The sequence below is a fragment of the Anomaloglossus baeobatrachus genome, chromosome 5 (assembly GCF_048569485.1).
Source record: "Anomaloglossus baeobatrachus isolate aAnoBae1 chromosome 5, aAnoBae1.hap1, whole genome shotgun sequence".
In the NCBI taxonomy this organism is placed as follows: Eukaryota; Metazoa; Chordata; class Amphibia; order Anura; family Aromobatidae; genus Anomaloglossus; species Anomaloglossus baeobatrachus.
This window is the reverse complement of record NC_134357.1, coordinates 368979708-369004440: the sequence shown is the minus strand read 5'-3', so window position 1 is coordinate 369004440 and position 24733 is coordinate 368979708. Positions and strand designations below refer to the sequence as shown.

The 24733-nt window shown below is 42.8% G+C and overlaps 1 long non-coding RNA gene across 1 annotated transcript in view; it reads left to right on the top strand.

Moving 5' to 3' along the window:
- LOC142310126 (uncharacterized) overlaps positions 1 to 16759 on the top strand; it is a 34325-nt gene extending 17566 nt beyond the window's left edge. Inside the window, exon 3 of the long non-coding RNA XR_012754088.1 lies at positions 16432 to 16759. This is a non-coding gene — a long non-coding RNA (uncharacterized LOC142310126). The remainder of the gene's footprint in view (positions 1 to 16431) is intronic.
- The last annotated feature ends 7974 nt before the right edge of the window (positions 16760 to 24733 follow it).

Genomic DNA, 24733 nt, shown 5'->3' with positions numbered 1-24733 from the left:
CCTAAACTTCTCCTTACCCTTCTATTTCCTATATTTATATTTTTACTTTACTTCCAGTGATGGAATGGATTATTTAAGAGCAGTCTAAAATGGATAATCACAGGACACTGGTACTGTACTCACTTCGTTACAGCTTCTATAACCCCTCCTGAAACAGGACATCACCAGTGTGCGGCACTGCGGTCACTTACCACAGGTACTGTCATTGCCATTCCCTGATGAAATTCTCTTTTTAGTAAAGTGAATTGAGAGGTGACCACATCTTCATTTGCTGCCGCCACTGTAAAGCACAATAACTCTAAGGCTGTGTGCACACATTGCAGATTTGTCTCGCTTTTGATGCATTCTTCAGTGCTGTGAATTCTGAAGTCTCATGCACACACTGAGTATTTAAATCTGCAGCATGTTAAGTCTTTCAGCCTTTTTACTGCAGATTTCACCCATAATAATGAATGGGAAAAATCTGTACCAAGATGCACCGCTAAAACGCATCAAAAACAAGGAAAAAATGTGTTTTTTTCCTCTGCGTTTTTCCTGCCAAGAGATGCAGAAGTGGGGCAAAAAATTCTGCACTATATACTTTCACCTAACACTGCTGTCTCTTTCCCTGAAACGAAATGCCGCTTGGCCTCTGTAACTGGGTGTACACTTGTTGGCTTCACAAGAGCACTGCACATGATTCGAAGTCTCCTGCACTTCCCACCATGCATACTGTGCCTCTGAAGCCGGGAAGCAAATACCCAGATACAGAGGCCAAGCATGCGCGAGATTTCCATGAGATGGCAGTGACGTCTGCTCATGGAAATCATGTTATCACACCCACAGGGGCGTAATACCACGGAAAGAGGGCAGACTACTTGGGGACAAAACAACAAGACTAGTCACAGCCCTAATTATCATAGGGATAATGTAACTTATAAATCCTTTTTTTCAGCATTGCTTTTACACAATATTATTAGACAGGGATGGTTAGGCAGGGATTTTTGGCCCACACATGTACCTGCTGCTTGGTTAGATGGCATATGGCACCTGACAGGTTCCCTTTTAAGAGCTCTCCACAGAAGATCAATGGGATTTATATTTGTACTCATTACTGTTCATTTCAGAATTCTCCAGCACTTTGTTTTCATCCATTTCTGGGTACTTCTTGAAATATGTTGAGGTTCATTGTCCTGCTGGAAGACCCATGACAAAGGAAGCAAACTTAGCTTTCTGACACTTGGCACTACATTGCAACTCAAAATCCTTTGGTAATCTTCAGATTTCATGGTGTTTTGCACACAGTCAAAGCACCCAGTGCCAGAGGCAGCAAAAAAAACCCCCACAAAACATCTTTGGATCTCCTTCTCCACCATATTTGACCGTTGGTACTGTGTTCTTCTCTTTGTTTGCCTCATTCAGTTTTCGGTAAACAGTAGAATGATGTACTATACCAAAAAATCTCTAGCTTGGACTCACCTGTCCACATGATACTTTACAGAGGAATTTTGGCAAACTGCAGTCTAGCTTTTTAATATCTCTCTGTCAGCAGTGGGGTCCTTCTGGGTCTCCTGCCATAGCATTTAATTTCATTCAAATGTCACACTGATGCATCCTGAGCCTGCAGGACAGCTTCATTTTTTTGGAACTTGATTGGGGCTGCTTATCCACCATCTGGATGACTCTGCGTTGCAACCTTTCATCATTTTTTCTCTGTCGTCCAAGTCCAGGGACATTAGCTACACTGCCATGAGTTGTAAACCTCTTAATTATGTTGTGCACTGTGGACAAAGGAACATCAAAATCTCTGAAGATGGATTTGTAATCTTGAGATTGTGGATATTTTTGAACAATTTTGGTTCTCAAGTCCTCATAATTCTCTGGTCCTCTTTCTGGTCTCTATGCTTAGTGTGGCACTTACAGACACACAATGCACAGATTGAGTCAACTTGTCCCCTTTCTATCTGGTTTCATATGTGATTTTCATATTGCCCACACCTGTCACTTGCCACAGGTAAGTTTGCACAAGTATGATATTCGTGAAACAAAGTTGTTTAGCCATAATTTTGGAAAAGTACCAACAATTTTGTTTCGCCCATTTTTGTGGTTTTTGTTTGAAATTCTGTCTAATTTGCCTTATTTAATTTTTTTGTATTGTTCCAATACACACAAAAGGAAATAAACATGTATAACAAAATACGTGGAATTGAATTGATTTTGTGGGAAAAATACTTCATTTTCTGGAATAACTTCAAGAGTGCCAACACTTTCGTCCATTGATGTACATAATCTAAATTTGTCCCACATAATGGCGTTTTCTATATTCACCTCTAAACGACGTTTACATCCATATAATTAGATGATAGGTGTTGATCCTGCTATTAGGTTCCCTTTAAGGAATTGAGAATAGCACACTCTTAAGTGTCATTAGACTTAGGTCCTAGTCACTGCTTGTATCTTCTGCCTCATCTATGTAAACCTAACTACATCCTAGCAAAGACAATAAGAGCCTCATCTCAACACAATACAAGCAGCAGATTACAGTTTACTCCCAAATAATCCGTTGTACAATTTTCAGCATTGAAGTTGTTAAAATAAATTTAAGCCGAGGGGTCCAATGTCAGATGCAAGAGCATTGGAAAAGTTAATGGAAACAGAAGAAATGCTGAAAGACTTGGCTTCTGTACAGATGGGACTCTGCCAAGACAGACGGAGAACAATGGATGACTGTTTGATGGAACACATCATCTGGGCAGATATAATGACATCAGCCCTAGGCAAAGGCCAGAGATGTGATACTGGCTCTGCAGCAATGCTGTGGTTTACATTCCTGAAAGAAATTTGCCACCAAACCGCAAGAAGTCAACCTCTGCATTTGCATCCGAAGTTGTAGAACAAGCCGGCCATTTACAATGGTTTCAGTAGACAATGACAATCAGTTGCCCTTGTTGTACAGAGCATTACAACTGGCTCCAGAATCCACAGCACAAAACAGAACCCATTAGTATGTCCTAATGTCTTTACCATTAAACCAACACATTTCCCTCAACCCTCATTTTTGCTTGGTCAACTTGCATTAAGTGGCTTTATCTTTCCAACTTAACTCACTGGTTACCAGCTTACAATTATGGTAAAGGTAAGTTAAAAGGGGTTGTCCAATGATATGTATTATTGTGCTCTGTTAGATCACAGAAAATGTTTTTTTTTGTTCAAACCATTTGTAAAAAATGCTTCAGTCAAGATATTGCTGTTATATGCTTGTTATAGCAACCCCTCCTGTTCTTTTCATTAACTCTCAGAATGCCCACATGTCCACTGTTTTTGAGAAACATCTACTTCTAGTGATTGTGTGCCCTATTATGGAAATCATTCAGGTAGATCTTGCTTGTTCCGGTCCAAAGTTCATGCACCTATTCATGCAATGGGTTTCCTTATTCTTTTTAGAATGTGCAAATTGTAGATTCAGACTGAAGGCAGAAAACCACAAAATAAACATATGGAAACAAGGAATAAAGGAACACATGTGAAACAAATTAGAATATGCTAAACTTTAGAAACCACAAAGTACTCTTATGATGGAATTACATCCCTTTGACATTCTCTCAAACAGATTAATCAGATAGTCACCTGTAATTGCTTACAATGAAGAGGTATGCAATACTTTAAGACATGAAGGTCCATCAATCCACTAAATTGCTAGAACTTGTAGGTATCCTCTCATGCAGTCAGTCATGAAAACAATCACGATCAATCACTATGATGCATCTGGTCTGCTCTGCGAAAGTAAGACCAGGAATTACTTCTGCTAAAGAGAATAAGTCCATCAACTACCCTCAGAAATCACAAACTAACCACCTTTCAGCCAAAAGTCCTCATAAATTATACACAAATACCAAGCAACAGGTGTCACATGGTGTTTGGCTCTAAACTCGCTGCGTGTTATGGTGGCATCTGACACTCCCACACTGTGCCTCCTTTGGTGCTTCTGCGTTTCACAGACCGGCTCGGGTGTCGACCAGCTGTATTTGATTAGTGATCAGGTTTGCAGGAGTTAATTTTTGCTAGCTTTCTGGTTACCTCTTGGATCACATGTTGTGGGAGAGCTTTCAAAGTCACTTCCCGCCTTTTTAAGATGGTGGTTCCTGTCTTCCCATGCTAACTATAGCTTTTGTTGTATCCCAGTCCTGCTGATGATTCTATTACTTTGTGCTTGGAGTTGTTGTGGAGTTCTCCTGTTGTCTTGTTGTTTCCTCCCTGTTCTTATTTTCCTTTTAAACTCTTTTTGTCTTATACCTGTGTGTGCCTATTTCATTTCCCCTGTTTGTCAATTTCTGTTGGCATTATCACTCCTGCCGTGGCCCTTCTCAGGGTTGGGGGGAGGGTTATAAGATCAGGACAAGGAAGGCGACCCAGATTTCCTCACCATCAGACGTAACTCTGGTATTTGGGATAGCTAGGGTCCCCTAGCTTGAGACCCAGTCTAGGAGCCACTGTCCCCTGCTCTCCATAAACACCATTACAAACAGGCATATCTAGGCATCAATCGCCTACAGGAGACTTCAAGAAGGCCTTTGTGGTTGAGTTGCTGCAAAAAAAGTCACTAATAAGGACCACAAATAAGGAAAAGACACTTGTTTGGGCCAAGCAACACAAGGACTGGATATTAGATCTGAAAATCTGTACTGTGGTATGATGAGTCAAATCTAGAGATTTTTGGTACCAACCACCATGACTTTGTGATATGCAGAAATGATGAGCAGACGGTTTCTACATGTGTAGTGTCCACTGTGAAGCATGGAGTTGGAGATGTGTGGGGGTGCTTTGCTAGTGACACCGCTAGTGATTTATTAAAATCGAAGGCACACTTAGCCAGCATAGTTGCCCCAGCATTCTGCAATGAAATACGATCACATCTGATTTGTACTTAGTGGGGCCATGCTTTGCATTACAGCAGTACAATTATTTAAAAAGCACCTTCAGGTTATTTAAGGTCTATATCAGAGTTCCCCAACTCCAGTCCTCAAGGCCCAACAACAGAGCATGTTTTCAGGATTTCCTTAGTATTCCACAGGTGATAATTTAATCATCTGCCCAGGCAATGAATCCAACACATGTGCATTGCTAAGAAAATTATGAAAACATGCACTGTTGGTGGGCCTTGCAGGCTGGAGTTGGGGAATTCTGGTCAATAATATGACCAAGAAGGAGAGGAACAAAGTGTTGTATCCAATGACAAGACCACCACAATCACCCAACCCGCACCTCAACCAACAAGTCCTTAGCACCTCTGGGAACACCTTCAAGATTGTTGTAATGACATTCCAGGTGACTACCCCAAAAAATACTTGAGAGAATGCCAAGCTTGTGATCTAAACTTTAATACACATTCTCATCCGTTTCACACATCTCTCTTTACTCCATGATTCCATGTGTCCCCTTGTGATTTTGCTTCCTTCAGTCTGAATCTGCAGTGTGCACATTCCAATAAGAAAAATGAAAACCATTTCATGCACAAGTGTGTCCAAACTATTGAGTTGCACTGTATATTATAATACAGTCATTCCTCAATTGGTTTTTAGTTTTATTAATCAATCTGCACTGTTTGAAAGCCAAGATCTCAATAGGCAAATGCACCACTTCCGTCGCCATTTTCCTGCAGTCCGTCACCAGGAGATTATGGCTGCCTGCCTCACTCTGCCAGTACACCCCTTCCTCCCCGGGCCCAGGGCCCTCAACATTGACCCACTCGTGCTGCCAACGGCTTCCTATGACCTTGTTTTACCATCCCCAGTACTTGATCACCTACCAACCAGCAAGAATTCTGTCTCTCAGAGACCTGTTATTTTTTTTTTAAGAATTCCTCCTACTCTGCACTCATTACATGTATTAATTGCACCTATTTGAACTGTTACCTGTATAAAAGACACCTGTCCATGCACTCAATCAACCATACTCCAACCTCTCCACCATGACAAAGACCAAAGAGCTGTCTAAGAACACCAGGGACAAAATTGTAGAATTGCACAAGACTGGGATGGCTTAACAGCCACGAGTGGATGTACGATCTGGCTGTTACAGGCACATGACGGCTGATTAAATCAGCCGTCATGTGCAGGGAATGATGCAGACTCGGCGTGCGAGGCCTCATCAAAGACAGAAATACGACTTTTAATGTACATATACATCAAAAGTTGTAAAGGGGTTAACCAATCTGTCATATCCATTTATTTGATTAATTTAGTTACTTTGCTTAGTAGGTTTGTCCCATTTACAATCTGCTCAATTATTGAATAGTATTTATTTATGAAAAAAACTTGACATATTGAATGTCAATAAATGTTTTATCACGGTCATTTGTTCAAATATATTTCTGTCTTTGTCAGAAATTTGTATATGCTTCGTAATTCTAACATTTCAGTGTTTGAAAACCTTTCTTTTTATCTCTCTGAAACTTTCATATTTTTGGAAGTGGATAAAAGGTATAGAAAACCTTTTAGAAAAAAAGAGAATAGCAGTAGTGAAGCATAAATGAAATCCCTAATGAACGATTGCAACCAACATAGCTCTATGCAGATATATTGATAGAACTGATATCAAAGAGGACCTTCAGCAAAAACTGGAGATCCCCACTGAAATTATTCATTAGGACGTCTCCCTGATAAATAATTTCTTAGCTGATATGTCTGTACAGTATTTCAAGCCAAAGCAGTTATGGATAAGAAAATGGCATCTACTGTATTAGCCATCATTTTTCTTATTCATTTTACTATTGTCAGAATTTGAGCATGTATGAGACTTTGTGCTGTCTCTTTAAATGTAAGGGTATAGGTAAAATGGGCTGATGGAGCACGCTTTCCATATGCAGTGAGTGTACGTTGCATAGGTGTATAAAAATCTTATCTTACCTGTCACAAACTGGGCCAGGGGGGTCACTTGGACATCCCTCCGCTCGGTCATGAAGCTATCAATCTGTGACAAAACGGCACCTCACAGCCCCACCCTGACATCTCTAATATCTTGGAGCCACGCAAGACGACCTTGTCACTTCCGCCAACACGTGACGTTCTGTGCCCACAAAGGGTGCGTAAGGTCCACTTGGCACAATGTGGCACTGACTTCTCCTGTTCCCACGGGCACAGGGTGGCACAGGGAGGGGGAACAGAGCAGGCTGCGCAACCTCTGGTGCAGCACTGTTTTCCCAGAACCCCGAATGGCCAACAGTAACTGTCCACTAGCCCCAGTTGAACAGAATTCTGCCAGTCTGGGACAGTGCCGTAAACTGCCACCAGTTCCATGTTAGATATAAGCCTGGTCCGTTAACAGGACTATATTGGGCCAGAAACTAGCCCTGGTAGAGTGTTATTAAAGGCACACTAGATAATACATTATATACAAGATGGAATTTACAGATATTATGTCAGAAGTAGTTACAGATAAGATATGGTTGCAAACAAATACACAGATGGAGCAGTTACCCTATTGCTTTGTAAATAGGCCTGGTGTTGGCTTGCAGAGGGGAGGCGCTGTGGAGCCATGAGCACCTGGGACTCCTCACATGTAACTCACATGTGACCTCTCAGAGAAGAACACCCACAAGATATCTGCACTGATGTTTTGAATCTATGCACATTCGATGTCCGCTTCCACCTGATGACCTTAGACTGGGCTGGACATGGGTGTGCCTTTTAGCTTCCAGATAGATATGGATTTTCAGTTTTCCTCATATCTCCGCCCCTTAGTGTCTCACACGGAAGATATGACCATTATGTTTCCCATCAGGATCTTATCTATCCATAGATAGGAAAGATCTGTCTGTAGGCTTCCTACAACTAGTTATTAATTATTGACGGCTATGCACATCTCACAATTTAGCGAAAATATTTGAACATAGGCAGTGACACCTTGAAGTCTGGAGACTGTCTTTGAAGATCGGTCGTAAAACGTGTAAATGCCTGCCTACATCCGGAGCTGACACTCAACTCGGCAGGGGGGACTTGCTGGCTTCCTTGGACTTAATGGAATTTTGTCACCTTGGCCAGTTGGTGAGTGATCTTGGGGGATTCTTTGCTGCAGGGCAGGGGGGGTAGGTGAATGAACAGTGATAGCTGACTGACTTTTGACTGTCATAATCCTCATAATATTTCTCAGGATATTCCTCATCTGTTACGAACCGGCGCCGCCATAGCCACAAGCAGCCTGCTGCAGTTCCTATTGCGCCCAGGCGCCGGCTGCCGTTCTTGGCCATGCCTCGGGTCGTCCAGTTGGCTGCTCCTTCCACCACGTCTAAGTGTGGAGAGGCGGCTAGTGCGCATGCGTGTGCCGATTTACCCCAGCCAGAGTCTAAGCCCGGTGTTTTGCCTAGTGAGCATGCTCAGCCTGATTGTGTTATGTCTGAGACTAAGTCCTCAGTTCAGGTTACTGAGCATGCTCCAACAATTAACCCTAACAGCCTCTTTGCACAGGTACTTGGACTTCGTGCTGTGTCTAAGTTCTGGGATGTGCCTACTGAGCGTGCTCAAACTAATAGTCTGCTTTCTGAGCCTGTTGCTCAGGCTACTGAGCATGCTCAGGCACTTAGTGCATCAGAGGCTAGGTCCGGTAAGGACCTCACTGAGCATGTCCGTGAGGTGGCAGGCCCTGATAGGGCAGAGGGTGTCAGGTGTCCTGATGACGTGGCAACTCCGGACTGGCTCGCAGAGGCCCGCCCCTATGATCTGGCACCTCACCATTGGTCGTCAGACGATGACTGGTGAAGTGTCTGGGGCGTGGCTGCCATGAGGTCATCAATGACATGGCGGTTCCGGATAGGTCGCATGTGACGTCACTGATGACATGGCACTCTGCTATTGGACCTTGGTGGTTCCACCCTGGGTTTGGGGCGGACCCAGGTTATAAAAGGGGCTGGAGACAACATGGAGGTGCGCAGTCTTCATTTAGAGTTCTTGGTGGCATAAGCCTTGTTGGAAGCGGTAGATAGGGCTAGGCGAACGGTGCCTGTCATGCCAAGATTCGTGGCTCAGCACATGAGGGTCAGGCGCCGTGCTTCCTTGCTACCGTTCCTGTTGTGCTAGAGCAGTCCAGTGGCGTTAACTGGGCTGCGGCTGCTGCGTCACCTGTTCAGTTGTGCCTCCGACGCACACGGACAGAATACCTGTTGCGTCACCTGTCCGAGAGTGCCCTCTACGCACACGGACAGTGTACCTGCTGCGCCACCTGTCCGGTTGTGCCCTCTACGCGCACGGACAGCGCACCCCAGAACCCCTGTGAAGTTAACAGGGTGTTCCTGGATTGGGTGTGTGAACCCTATTATCCTCCTCGGCTTCCCAGTCAAATGCTACTGGTGTGACTACCTGGTCTGACGTGTCCTTTACACACGTGGCCAGTCAAGTGGTGGCCAGAAACGCTAATCGGAGGACCGCTCAGCCTGACGTGTCTTACACACGTGGCCGACAGGGCGCTGTCGCAGCGGTCTTCTCGGTCAACGCTAACTGGTTACCATCCGGCCTGATGTGTTGTTACACATGTGGTCGGAGTAGCGTCCGCTCCACCGAAACTCTAACTGGGTTGTCGTCCGGTCTGACGTGTCCCTACACATGTGACCGGTTCCTTGAGTTATCTCAGAGCCATCCAGCTCTGAGATAACTCAACCCTAACCCACAGGGTGCCAGCAGCTCCATTACCATCTGGAGCACGGTGGGCCCCGACTGGCGATTGGGATATATACCCCCTGGTCCTAATCTGCCGGTCCCCCCGTAACATCATCATAATCCTCACATTACCTTTAAGGACTTATGCATACTGTCATATCACTAGCTTGTAGGGAGCCGGCAGTACTAGGGCCTCTTACCTCCATACCTCCATATGCCTCTGGTCTCAGGCAGGTGAATGCAAACTTTTTTATACAAATTCTGTGTCAAACCTTATCTAATTTCATATGTAGAGAGAGATGTAAATTTTATGATTTTTTTTTTATGAATCAGTAAAATCAAACTATAATATAATACCTATAGTAATCAAAGTATATCTAAGGTTATATTAAAATCTGCAGCAGAGACTTTAAAGCCTCCATCAAAGAATCCTTGATATTTGACATGAAAAATATCATTGTATGCAGCATTATTTTTCTTGTCAAAACAGACACCTTCTACTTCCAGACTTCCCATCAAAACAGACATCTCAACCTGATGTAAGCCATTATAAGTAAATAGGGTTCATCTTGTGTCATCGCTGTCTGTTGTGCAGCAGATCTGACAGAGTAATGTAGGTTCTCTTATGAACAGTAGATGTGTACGTTGGCTTCACGATTCTTCTTTGGACAGATGATTAGTGATGGGCGAACCCGAATTGTAAAGTTCAGGGTCAGTACCGAACACATAGTGTTCGTGCACACAGTCCCAAACACGCGTTTTCCTGGGAAACACGTTACAGAGCGAGAAGCAGGCTGACAGTGACAGTCAAAGTTCAAATCAAGGCTAAGCCATGGACTCGGGTGAGCCCTGACATCACTGCGAAAACAGCCGAAGACTGCCGAGTGATGAGCAGCGCAGTGAATACCCCCAGAAGTTAATGATCGGACCCGGAAGCAGAAGAGGCCAGGAGATAGCAGATGAGCGGGTCTGCAGGACGCATCGTGGAAGCAGTTAGTATAATGACAATGTTTATTATTAACTATATTCTTTATTTTACAGACCCCCCCACCCCATCACATAGCTGTAAAGTCCAAGTTAGGGGTTCGGACGCAAGTTCGCATTATCTCAGAACACGAACTCAAACTTTACAAAACATTCGGGCGAGTCTCCCCTACATGAACATCGGGGGGTTTGCCCATCACTACAGATGATCTCAGAATCTTAAGAAGGGTTGGAGGTGATGATGGTGGAGGATTTGTTTCGTGATGTCACCTGCGGTATGCGGCCAGGGAATAGCCGCCGCTGCTGTTGCTGTCCTCCGGGGCAGATGATAGTAGCAGCTAGGATGTTTCTGCTCCCCACAGGTGGAGCAGGCCCCAGGGAGGATGATGATTGGAGTAGTAATGGCGGGCGCCTAAGCGCGGGGCACCTGCGCCGGCACTGACAGGTGGACACACTCTCTGCGGGTTCAAAGGTCTCTTTACTCACAGTCCTAGTTTTACCCGGGAAATGTCGGTTACCGCCATGATGGGCCTCAGTCGATCTCGAGCAATTCGAGGTCACCGCCAGTGTTCCCAAAGTGAGTCCTTTCTGGTCGGAGTCCCTCCAATCCCGGTGTAGGTGGAATATGGAACGGGCTGCGGGTGTTTCCTGCACTCTCAGCAGACCCTGGAATCCAGTGTAGCTATAGAGAACCCGGACCGAGCTATCTGCTCCAAGCCGCAGGTCTTATGGCACTCCCAGAAGTGTGAGGTAAAAGAAGATTGGACCGAGGTCCCAGGTGTGTGTCTTACCCCAAGCTGTGCCCGGGACTAACTGGCTATGTGTGAAAATGCTCCTTCCCTTTTCCCCAAGTGGTGCCCGCCCCCCAGGTGGTTGTCCCAATGACCGGGAAAGTCCCATGCTTCGTGATAGCCACCCCATGTCTACCCCAGGCCACCCCCAAAAGCACCTAACTGGTTGTGGTTTGTGAATGTGAGAAACACCAGCGATTAAACTCTCTCTCCTTACCCGGGATGAGTACTACATCTTAAAGGAGATGCAATACCCTGTGGCGACTGAAGCCTCAGGGGCGCCACATGTGTGTGGCAGAGAGGCGGCTATTTTCAGGAGGATTGACTGTTACAAATAGCATGGAGCAGGCCATGCCCCCTGATGTGCGATATAACATCGCAGAAGGGAAGGGAGCACAATTGGCAGCTCCAGTGTCACACTGAAATACAGGTATTATGAGGATATATGCACTGCATTGAGAATCTCATCTTTATAATTCTGAAGGCAGGAACTCTAGAAAAATGTTTTATCTCTCCAAAGTATTCCTTTAAACACCCATGAATCTCCTTTCACTGTAGAGGATGTTAAGTTAACCCTTTAAGGGCTCTAAAAGTTTCAAAACTGAAGTTATATTCATCTTTTTACTAATATTAGCCCTTAGGACTAAGGGCCGCTTTACACACTGCGATATCGTTACCGTGCGTACCCGCCCCCATCGGTTGTGCAACACGGGCAAATCGCTACCCGTGGCGCACAACATCGCTAGGAAAAGTCACACTGACTTACCTGCCTAGCGACGTCGCTGTGACCGGCAAACCGCCTCCTTTCTAAGGGGGCGGTTCGTTCGGCGTCACAGCGACGTCACTAAGCGGGCGCCCAATCAAATTGGAGGGGCAGAGATGAGCGGGATGAGCATCCAGCCCACCTCCTTCCTTCCTCATTGCTGGCAGGACGCAGGTAAGGAGAGGTTCCTCGTTCCTGCGGTGTCACACGTAGCGATGTGTGCTGCCGCAGGAACGACGAACTACATCGTTACTGCAGCAGCAACGAAAATTAAGATTGCGAGGAATTTCACCGATTAGCGATTTTGAACGTTTTTGCAACGATTCTAAATCGCTAATAGGTGTCACACGCAACGACATCGCTAACGCGGACGGATGTGCGTCACAAAATCCGTGACCCCAACGAGATCGCTTTAGCGATTTCGTAGCATGTAAAGCCACCTTAAGGTTCAGCATGCTATATCCAAGACATAGCATTCAAAAAAGAATATTTTTTTTTTCATTTAGCAGTAAAATATTACTTTTAGTAAGGAACTATTGTGTATTATAATGTGTTGCACCATTTGGCAAAATTTCATATTTAGCAATTCAATAATAAGAGCATAAACCTGTCCTATCTGTTAGCAGACATCAGACTGTATCTTGCAGAACAACAGAATCTAATTTGATTTTCCCAGTTTTTTATTAGAAAAAAATGCTCGTAATGAAAGTAATTTTTATAGTGGATTGATATGGGGGAATTGCTTTAATTACAAGCCAATCAAACAAAATAAACACATATATTCAGAATAAACGCATACAGTCTCATAGCCAAAAGTTTTAACCCCTTCAGCCCCGGGGCACTTTCCGTTTTTGCGTTTTTGTTTTTTGCTCCCCTTCTTCCGAGAGCCGTAACTTTTTTATTTTTCCGTCAATCTTGCCATATGAGGGCTTGTTTTTTGCGGGACAAGTTGTACTTTTAAATGAAACCATAAGTTTTACCATATGGTGTACTGGAAAGCAGCAAAAAAATTCCAAGTGTGGAAAAATTGCAAAAAAAGTGTGATGGCACAATAGTTTTTGGGATGTTTTATTCACGGTGTTCACTATATGGTAAAACTGATGTGTGGGTATGATACCTGAGGTCGGTGCGAGTTTGTAGACACCAAACATGTATAGGTTTACTTGTAACTAAGGGGTTAAAAAAAATTCACAAGTTTGTCCAATAAAAGTGGCGCACGTTTTGCGCCATTTTCCGAAACACGTAGCGTTCTTATTTTTTGGGATCTATGGCTCAGTGACGGCTTATTTTTTGCGTCTCGAGCTGATGTTTCTAATGGTAGCATTTTTGCGCAGTTGCTACGTTTTGATCGCCTGTTATTACATTTTGCGTAAAACTTGCGGCGACCAAAAAACGTAATTTTGGCGTTTGGAATTTTTTTGCCACTACGCCGTTTACCAATCAGATTAATTGATTTTATATTTTGATAGATCGGGCATTTCTGAACGCGGCGATACCAAATATGTGTATATTTATTTATTTTTTAACCCTTTAATTTTCAATGGGGGGAAAGGGGGGTGATTTGAACTTTTAGGTTTTTTGTTTTTTTTTAATTTTTTAAAACTTTTTTTTTACTTTTTTTATTTTATTTTACTAGTCCCCCTAGGGGGCTATAGCAATCAGCAATCCGATTGCTGATCGCTATCTGCTGATTACAGCTATACCGCTGTAAACAGCAGAAATAGTCACTTTCTTTCTTCCTCTGCTCCGTGCCGAGGAAGAATGAAAGTGAAACTTCGTAGCACCAGGCGTCATCACATGACCCTGTGCTACGATGGCAACCACCGAACGTCACGTGATCACTCACGTGACGTCCGGAGGGGGCGGCGGTAAGAAAAAAAGATGGCCGCGCGCATATAGATCTCGCTGCCAGACTTTGGCAGCGAGATCTAAGGGGTTAATGTTCCGGGTGGAATGCGATTCCACTCGGAACATGTAGGCACACATGTCAGCTGTTGAAAACAGCTGATATGTGTGCCGATCCACGCCGCCTGCCCGCGGCAGGGGGCGGGGCTTACCGGGACACGATCCATGACGGATATATCCGTCCATGGTCGTGAAGGGGTTAACAGTGACGGAAGTTTTGGTTTTAACAAAGTTTACTACTTTAGTGTTTTTAGGTCTTTTAGTCAGATGTTTCTATGGTTACTAAAGTACAATTAGAATCTATTCAGAAGTTTTTAAACTCTTATTGATGAATACATAAAGTTTATGTAAAAACTCGTATACAGTGTTTACCCTAATTTACAAGATTTCTGCAATTCAACCTGGCATGCTGGACATCAGTTTCTGGGCCAAATCCTGGCTGATGACAACCAATTGTTGGGTAATCAGTGCTTGAAGTTTGTCACAGTTTCTGTGTTTTTTGTTTGTCCATCTGCTTTCTGGAAAAGCATTGTTCATCACCAAATTGCTCTTTAATCATTGGTAGAAGTTGCTCTTGGATGATATTTATATACCATTCCTTATTCATGGCAGTGTTAACCACAATTGTGAGTGAGCCCACTCCCTTTGACGAAAAGCAACCTCACACATGAATGGTCTCATGATGGTTTGAAACAGGACCCATGGTAAATATCACTTTTTCTTCTCCTGACAATATTAATTCCAGCTTCACAAAACAGTCTGAAGGGGCCTTCATCAGCTAAAATATCATTACCCCAGTCCTTTGCAGTTCAATATCTGTATTTCCTGCATAATGTCAGTCTGTCACTGTTGTTTTCTTGGAGAGAAATATCTTTGTTGTAGCCCTTCTTAAATCCAGGACAACCTCCAAATGTCTTCACTTCACTGTGTGTACAGATGCACTTGCACATGCTCGCTGCCATTCCTGAGCAAGCTCTGCAATGGTGTTGAGCTGATCCCAAAGACATTTCAGGGCATTCTTCCAAGCTGCAATGTCCTTGCCACATGTTTTCTTGGAGGTAACCATAGTTAGCAGAAGAAGACAATGATTTCAAGTACTAGCGCCTTATAAAGCTACCAAGTTGCTCTTTATAAAAACGGAAGCAGCAAATTTTGCAAAAAACAACATTCATGTCAGTTTGTAAATTGCTGGCCATGACTGTATTTTTCTCGCCATTCATAAAAAAACCCCAACCCATTTATTAATTCAGCCATGTTGTCTTAATAAAATGATGTGTGTGTTGCAGTTGTAATACAGCCCCTAAAATACTATTATGTTATTAAGGTGTGAGACTAAACTAGGTATGTTTGTACTAGAGAAATTAGGTGGAAGCAGGCAGGGAGAGGGGCTCTGTACTGCGGCAGAATATTTAGGCTTTACATAAATAATGGGTCGTGAATAATAGCAGAGATCTTATAAGTTTAGCTCTTGGTTTTATTACTGTACAATTTATAGGGAGTATTATAAAGAAAACAGAAATGCGTTACTGCAGACTTTTGGTTAGGGGCTGCCAAGTAGTTTGCATCTCATCTGTATTGCTAAGAAGATAAAGAGTTGTAATACCCGGCTGAGCAACACGTTTCCAGCACCCTTCAGCATTCATGAGGCCGTAGGATGAAAAATACAACTGCTAGGGACTTCCCATCTGGCTGATCTGCAGAAGTTGTTTTGCAGCCCCCAGGCATAAACCTTTAGCATGTGATTATTAAGGCAGTTTGTCAAGAGCTGAAAGGCAACAAATGATTTGAGAGATAATATGGGAGGCAATGAATCATGTAGAAAAATAGTATATAGAATCCTGTGTGTTTAATAAGGAGCTTTAGGCTGCGGGACACATAGTGACAAGCTGCAAGGTATCTTCCACCTTGTAATGGATTTTATAGCCCTGATTATTTCACTCAGTCTTTAATCTTCTTTAAAACAATAATCCACTTTAACATTTTTACCTCCCAGCATCAAGATAGGATGGCCCAAAAGAAATGGCAGGTTATAAATCGAAAATAATTGAAAAGCACAAACGCATATATTAGGAAGGCTCTATAGTTAGGGTAAAATGTGTATACTAAATACATATATCATTATAATAGTATTACCATGGTTGTCAGTTAGACAACCTCTGTTCAAACTGATAAGCTAATGGCACGGTTCTCACAATTACCCTGATATCTGAGGTGGCGTGGAAATATAAAGTCTCATTTTCACTGCCATGATCGAGGTAGTAAAGCATGAAATGTTTGGATAATTGTACATATGGCATCAGCGGCTTATATCTAATTTTCATCATAATATATCTTCATCCATTCTCTGTATTCTGTTTTACAGCATTAGGCCTCAAGCACATGGAGAATGCTTCTGGAGATACTCCTCTACAAGAAATGCTTCTCGGAAGTAATATCATTATTATATAGTATTTGAAGGAATATCCAATAATATTTTGGTTGGATTCTTCATTAGGACTCCTCAACATGAAATCAGAAGAATATAGAAGCATAAAGAGATACAATGGAATCCCACAGACATTCATAAGTGGTGTGATAAGCCTCTACATTATGTGGTGTTCACAAGACCTTAAAGTGCACCAATAACCAGGATTTTCGTATATGAGCTAAAGCTAGTGCTATACTGGCACTATCAGGCTGATTCTATACATACCTTTAGTGGCCAGCTCAGATGTTTAGGGTTTGAAATCCAGAAAGGTAAAGTTTATAAAACTAGCTGATTGTTGAGTGACAGCAGCTGAGGATCAGATAATATCTGGGGGGGAATTCATAGTTATCCCCTCCCTCTGTTAGAATTAGCATAAGTATTATACATATGATTCACTTCTTTTGCAGGACCTGTGTGGGGTCATACCCATGTGACCAGAAGGGGCGGGGCCTCAGCCAAGGAAGCTGCATACCAGGTCACATGGGTATGGCCTCACACAGGTCCTGCAACAAAGTGAATCATTTGTATAATGCTTATGCTAATTCTAACAGGAGGATGGGATAACTATGAATATATTATTTGCTCCATTGCAACTGTCACTCAAGAAGCTGACGATTTTTTTAAACTTTACTTTCTTGGATTTTAAACTCTAAACATCCGAGCTGACCACTACAGGTATGTATAGAATCAGCCTGATAGTGCCAGTATAGAATATGGAATAACAACGGCTGTTGCTTTTGTCTTCAGTGGAGACACTGCTGCCTGAGAAGAGTGGTAATTGTTTTCTGCCCTTATCTTGCTGATTAATCAAGAATGCTTTATCAACCTAAGCATTCATGTGTTTGGTGGGATTTTGGAGAGATAACTCTAGGCTGACAGTTGACTCTTGTATGGATGAATTCAACATGGCTTAGATTCTCCACTTCTCTACTTCTTTACAAGGGATCCAAAAATGTATTCAAATCAGTTGTTCATCTACCAGCTACAAACCTACAATAATAAGAACTATTTACTTTATAATTAATAAATTAATATTATTTATTATTATCATGGCGCCATTTATTCAATGGCGCTTTACATGTGAAAAGGGGTATATATAATAAAAGCAAGTACCATAATCATAAACAATACAAGACACAGACTGGTATAGGAGGAGAGAGGACTCTGCTCATGAGGGCTCACAGTCTACAGGCTTATGAATACTGTTTTAAAAAAAATTCTGATAATAATAATAACGTGGACATCCATTTTAGCAATTTGTCTTCTGTATCATGGTTAGACAGACTTAGTACTAAACATTGTATTCCCCAAGGACAAATTGGAGAAGATGGGGACAGCACGATTAGTTGTACTATAGAAGGATGGTTTTGTGGTCTGGTATACGCCAAGAAAAAGGACCTATGAAGGCTGATTCTTTCACAAACCTTTTAGCACATCAAAAACATTTTCTTGAACATTGTACAGCAATACTGTGCCTGACATTGTGTTTTGAGTCTTCATTTTGTCAGGTATCGCAATCTAGCAAAAATCTAAAAATGCATTTGCTGTTATTTTCTTTTAGATTGTGACAGTAAAGCAGTGACTTCCCACAACATCCTTGATTAACAGTGAATGCGGATGATAATGCCATGTAGTTATTATTATTCAAGCATAATGTGTTTGGAAAGGGCAATCTGCAGTACTAAAAGCCTGAGAGGTGATGTTGCTGGTCTTGTGAAAACAAATTTTAACATATTTTCCTAGCTACAAAAAAATAAGGCTTCAAAAATGCAGTTGTTTGGTTTGGACAATTCGACTTTTTAAACAGGCACCCTAAACAGGACCTCCTGCCCTTCACTGTTTCCTGTGGCATTATTCCTTGATGAATTCACTCAGTTCTGTCTGTAATTAATGACAAATCTGAGCCATATCCAATGCCAGGTTCTTCAGAGTCAAAGCCACTCTTTGTTGCCATGCTCTACTCTAGTTAATAAACAGGCATTTCTGTTTTCGGACCCTCATCCCCTATCTAAGCAATCCCTCATGTGATATTGGAAATTGGTTTTATAAACCAACCATTTATGTGAGGCAATTTTTTCTCTTACATAGAGCTTAGCTTTTAATAGTGGAGAATATTGCTCCTTGGAAGAAACCATGGTGAAACACACGTCGGGCACTAAGTTATTACATCATGTGATGTTACTTATTTATCATTTACAATGGGTCGTGGTACTTTTTACATTAACCAGAGATTAATTATTTCATATATGATATATTGTACATTACCTGAAGGTTTTCACTCATTCTCACCTCATTTCACTTTCGTTTTTACACATTAAATTAATTATTGTGATCTTTTAAGCTTTTTATTACATCTTTTTCTACCTAAATATGGCTGAAACATGAGGTTTTTCTCAAGGCAATCTTTGGTGATATTGTCTTTACTTGCATGTTTGCATATTGAGTGATTAAGGTGTTAATTGAACATCACTGTGATCTGTACCACATCATTTTCTTTAATTCAGAAACTCCTATATCCATTCTTTTATATAAATATAACATCAATTATTGATCCTAGATATATTACTCCCATCTTCTTTTTTATCCTCTTTGTCACGTGTGTAGACGTTCACTTGTTTAATACTTTTATCATGTACAGTATAGCTAAATGTCATTAATAAAGTCTATTAATATTATATACTATGCAGTCATTTTTCTAGTTCTTGTTTAATTGTTGCATATGACTCCAACAGAAGTAATTGCCTGATACAAAGGACCACTGGCTTAGAGCCAAAATAGTAGGTTTATATTTGAGGATAGTTTTTGAGCCTGAGCCTTGGTGCAGAATCTACAGTAAGCCCTGGCTAATAACATCTGCAGGGGCAAGACATCATCCTTGTTAAATCATCTTTGAAATCTACCAGACAATACCTATTTCACTCATTTTTCATTTTGGTGAGTTGGACAATCCGGCCATGTTCTATTTTCATCATCAAAAGATCTTTGAGTCAGCTGCAAGATAAGCTTCAGGGCTAAAATATCTTGATTTCATATAAATCAATCAAATCAGGAGCTCATGTATCACTCTGACCTGTCTAGTTGTAAGAGATAATGTTGAGCGAGCAAGCTCACCACTATTCGGTACTCGATAGATCATAGGGGAGCTTGGGTACTTGCAGTACTCAGGCAAGTGTCAAGGGGGTGCTCAAAAGTTTCATCCATGAAACAACGATCACAACACACAGGCATGCTTTACGTCATGATGTGTGCTGGCACCGCAGTGAGAGCCATTCGCAGTCTGAATTGCTCTCATTTGGGTTAAAAACATTTTTGGATGTAGTATGTCAAAAGAAATAAAAACCCTCCCTTCTTCGGGCAGAGTCTCAACTGCCCAATCATTGAGTTCCATTATACTCATTACTTGAGTTGATCCCTTTCAGTGTCTGACCTGCTCGACTTGAGGACCAAGCACCTGAGCATTTTAGTGGTTGCCCATCTGCCAGTCCTGTCTTGGTAATTATGATATCTTTGCCCATTCTAAAGCCCCTCATACAAATTAGATAGCAGTCATTCAGCTGGCAGTGATCTAACTCTCTTATGCACAGAGGTAAGTACTCCTGTGATCTCTACAAGAGATGGGACGCTCCTGACAAAGACTTATCTCTTGCAGAGCAAAAATATTAGCAGTCTGAAATCAAACATCCAAAATTGATTCCCTGGCGATTGGGGTTCAGTTCATGACAGCTGCAGACATGCCGAGCTGATCTTCGGTGCTCTCACCTGAACTCCGGAGATCAGCCTGGACTGTCCGCAGCTGTCATGAACTGAACCGCAAGCGTCGGGGAATCAATCACTCGGTGCTCGCGGTTCAGTCCTGCAAACTCTGAGATCCGTCCAGGTTGCAGATGAGAGCTCCAGAGTGCAATGCAGGTAACTGAATCCAGGCCTGGCATAACTGGAGATTCCTCCGGTAGCCAGTCCAATGCTGGATGCATGGAAGGCCCTAATACACATTATATAGTGGAGCTTGGCCAACTTTTATCTTATTTGGTAGGGGCTTTAACTCACATCTAAGCATTTCCCAAACTGATAACATTAATAAATTTGTAAGAGGTAAAGATAACTCCATTTTACTCCTAAAATCCTTTTTCTGTATTTTCTACATTAGCAACTAAGGCAAATAGCAAGATTTCATTTCCAGCATATCTGGGCCACCATTTAAATAATGGATGGCTCACTTAGTTTTCGTTTGGCATATTAATATTGGTTAGATTTTTTTTTACAATGTGGTGGCATTAAGGTCACCCTGCAGCTAATCAGGTTCATCTGTTTCCCATTGCTAAATGCAATTCAGCACTGCTGTGTAAAATTTATTATCCACTAGTAATGCTGATGGGCTCTCAATGGCTGCTCTGGTGCTAAAAATTTAATAAATCCACAACTTGGGAAAACTTTTGTCATTAACAGTGTATTAAAGAAATGCATTTCCTTCAATGCTTTGCTGTGCTCTAAATGGAAAGTTTTCACTAGCGGCATATACTTTATACACTTTTAGTCTATTCTTTCCTATCCTCTTTTCCGCAGGTTGTGTTCGTCAGGAAAGGTTAGAAATTAAGTGATGTGTAAACTTCGGGGCCGATGCTTTTCTCAAAAGTTAAGTAACTCCATAGACATTCTGCTCATATCTATTATTTAAGTCACTATTAAGACTGTCACTAACAGGGCTGGTAGAGAATTAATAGCGTAAAGTCAATTACATATCTGCCTCTATTAAAAAACAGCCTTCATTATCACTCATTAATTAATTTAATGAATTTCTGTGTAATCCTTTTAACAATGGCCTCAGGAGTTAGGAACGGCATTGTATTCTATATTAACCCAGTAGGCTATGTTCATCTGTAGTGGATTTTGTTGCACAAATTTCTATGACTTTGCCGTATGTTTAACTAGGGCTGGTAAAAATCCATGCACGTCATTCCGATGGATTTTCAGTTGCAGAGATTTCTGCGCAGAGTGAACAAAGCCTTATGGTTATATATGAGCTTCATAGATCCAGAAATCCAAATGACAACTGGGGTTACACTGCAAATTGTAGCTGTGCTACGTAAGAATGCAATGTCATGCTAATAAATCCCAACTAATAATAGTGTGGATAGTGGATAAATGTAACACCTGCCTGGATAAACAGACTCGGGTAGGATGTAATGGACAGACTAAAGGGTAGCCCCTCACCATGCAGGACCCCAGAACCCTGAAACCCTTTAACCCCTATACGGGGATTTGGAATTACACAAGGCCCTGGAGATCTCTACCCGTGGAAGGCTGCAGTCCGATGAGAGTAGTCGTCAGGCAGGGTCAAACCAGGAACAGCAGAACAGGGACAGAATCGGCAGGCAAAGGCGTAAACAGAAAACGTAGCAGTGGTCAGATCCGGGTCGGGTAGCGAGGTACAAAACAGCAGGCAGAAGGGTAGTCAACAACAAGCAAGTCAGCGCACAGGAATCACAAAACAAACAGCACATGAGCCAGAATCAGAACTATCTCTGGCAGAGGCCAGCAGACAGGAGGGGGGAATAAGAAGGGTGTGGTGTCTTCCCATTAGCTGTAGGCTGAATGATGGTACTTCAGCTGGGAGACACCCGCCACCCACAGTCAGCCAGCGGTACTGCAGATCCCAAGATAACTCAGCGCAGTGGATGATCGGAGCCTGCGCCCACCGGTGCTGCTGGCATCGACTCCTCTCTCATCACCAGCACCATCCACGGCAGGAACACGGCGTCACCTGGCGATCGGAGCAGAAGTCGCTGGAGCAGACTCTGGCGGCGACGTAACAATAAGGTTATGATAATCGTAATCCAACAGTCGCCAGGAATCCAACCCTGCCAAATTTTTGCATGACGACATTTACAACTTACTATAGCTAGTTAGAATTCTAAACTAGGTCCTCAGGTCCTCTATGCCCTCCAATCCAGCACCATTCACATCTGTATGATAAAATTGCCTTCCTAACCAGCCCTGTGTAATGGTATTCTCTAGAATCAATGTTTATAAACTCTGCTGTTCCTATTCTAATTAGACCTGTGACTAGTTGACAGGACATTAGTTCCCCCAGTCTAGTCAACCCTCTTTCTATGTTATCATACTCCTGTGAATGTGATAATAGGATTTCTACGAGTCGGCATCACCGCCAGCTCCAGGAAATCTCGCTCATGGTCATGGCTTTGTTTGCTCACATTGAACCTCTGAAGCCGGGTGTACGCATTGCGGCTTCAGAGAGGCGCACTGCGTATAATCAGAAGTGCAGAAGCTGTTCTTCCAATCATGCGCAGTGCGGCTCGCTAAAGCCAGGATGCGCACACCCGGCTTCAGAGGTTCAATGTGAGTGAACAAAGCCATGCACAAGCTTTCCAGTAGCTGGCAATGATGCTGGATAGTGGAAATCATGTTATCCAGCCCAATGTCCTGTAGACTAGTCACAAACCTAAATAGCATAGGCACAGTGGATTTCATAAATCCATTTTTTTTTTGCACATTTATTTAAGTCAATAACATTAGACAGAGCTGGTTAGGCAGAAAATTTTATCATACAGATGTGAATGATGCTGGATTGGAGGCAGAGGCGTAGCTAAAATATGTGCAGAGGTTGCAATCGCACCTGGGCCCTGTTAAGGGGCTCTAAAAGTCAGTTTGACGTATAGAAAAAGATTAATGCAAATAAAGATTTAAAAAATTGGGGATCCCATTGGAGCTTTTGCATTGGGGCCCATGAGCTTCAAGTTACACCACTGGTTGGAGGGCATAGAGGACCTGACAGGTTCCCTTTAACGTTGGATAATATGGCCAGAAACATAGAAAAGGGTTAGAACTGTGGTACTATCCAAGAAGTTGTAATACAGATCTAAAAACTGTATAGACAGTATGTTCTTGAATTGAGGCAATCAATCAAACAAGTAGCTTCTTCTGCCATAAAATTCCACTGATTTGCAGAAATCTTGGTAGGACTCTCCTCTCTATATGAACTCTATCACAAGCAAACAAGAGAGGGGGGAATTGGCCAAAGGTCATAGTGAGGGTTTGGAAGCAGAAAAAAAAACTACTATGCCCATCTGTCCTAAGGGGTAATGCCTGGCACTATAATAAAGGTCCATTTAATCTTTGTTATGGGACTGGTTTTAAGTTTAGGCAAACTGGGTAATTGACTAGTGCCCTAATTTGCAGACCCTTACTCCAAGATCGAACTCCTTGGAGCAATCATTGACCCCTTCACTGACCTAGATCATCATATTAAATATTTTACTAATAGAAACATCTTGTTCTACAGATCTTCTCCTCCTTTTTTACTTTGAAGATGGGCATTTCAACTAAGACCTGCCATTTCAACCCAATAGACAATTAACTTTGTCTATATCCATCTGAATAAAACTTACCATAATGATTGCCTTCCTCTCTTATCAATCCATGACTTTATCTTTTGTATGTTAAGCTGGTGTCACACATAACGACGACGACAACGACGTCGCTGCTACGTCACCATTTTCTGTGACGTTGCAGCGACGTCCCGTCGCTGTCGCTGTGTGTGACATCCAGCAACGACCTGGCCCCTGCTGTGAGGTCGCCGGTCGTTGCTGAATGTCCAGCTTCATTTTTTGGTCGTCACTCTCCCGCTGTGACACACACATCGCTGTGTGTGACAGCGAGAGAGCGACGAAATGAAGCGATCAGGAGCCGGCACTGGCAGCTGCGGTAAGCTGTAACCAGCGTAAACATCAGGTAACCAAGGGAAGACCTTTCCCTAGTTACCCGATGTTTACGCTGGTTACCAGCCTCCGCTCTTGCTGCCAGCGCCGGCTCCTGCACTGTGACATGTGGCTGCAGTATGCATCGGGTAATTAACCCGATGTATACTGTAGCAAGGAAAGCAAGGAGCCAGCGCTAAGCAGTGCGCGCGGCTCCTTGCTCTCTGCACTGTGACATGTAGCTGCAGCACACATCGGGTTAATTAACCCGATGTGTACTGTAGGAGGGCAAGGAGCCAGCGCTAAGCGCGGCTCCCTGCTCTCTGCACATGTAGCACAGCGACGTTATGATCGCTGCTTCTGCTGTGTTTGACAGCTAAGCAGCGATCATAACAGCGACTTACAAGGTCGCTGTTACGTCACCGAAAATGGTGACGTAACAGCGACGTCGTTGTCGCTGTCGCTTAGTGTGACACCAGCTT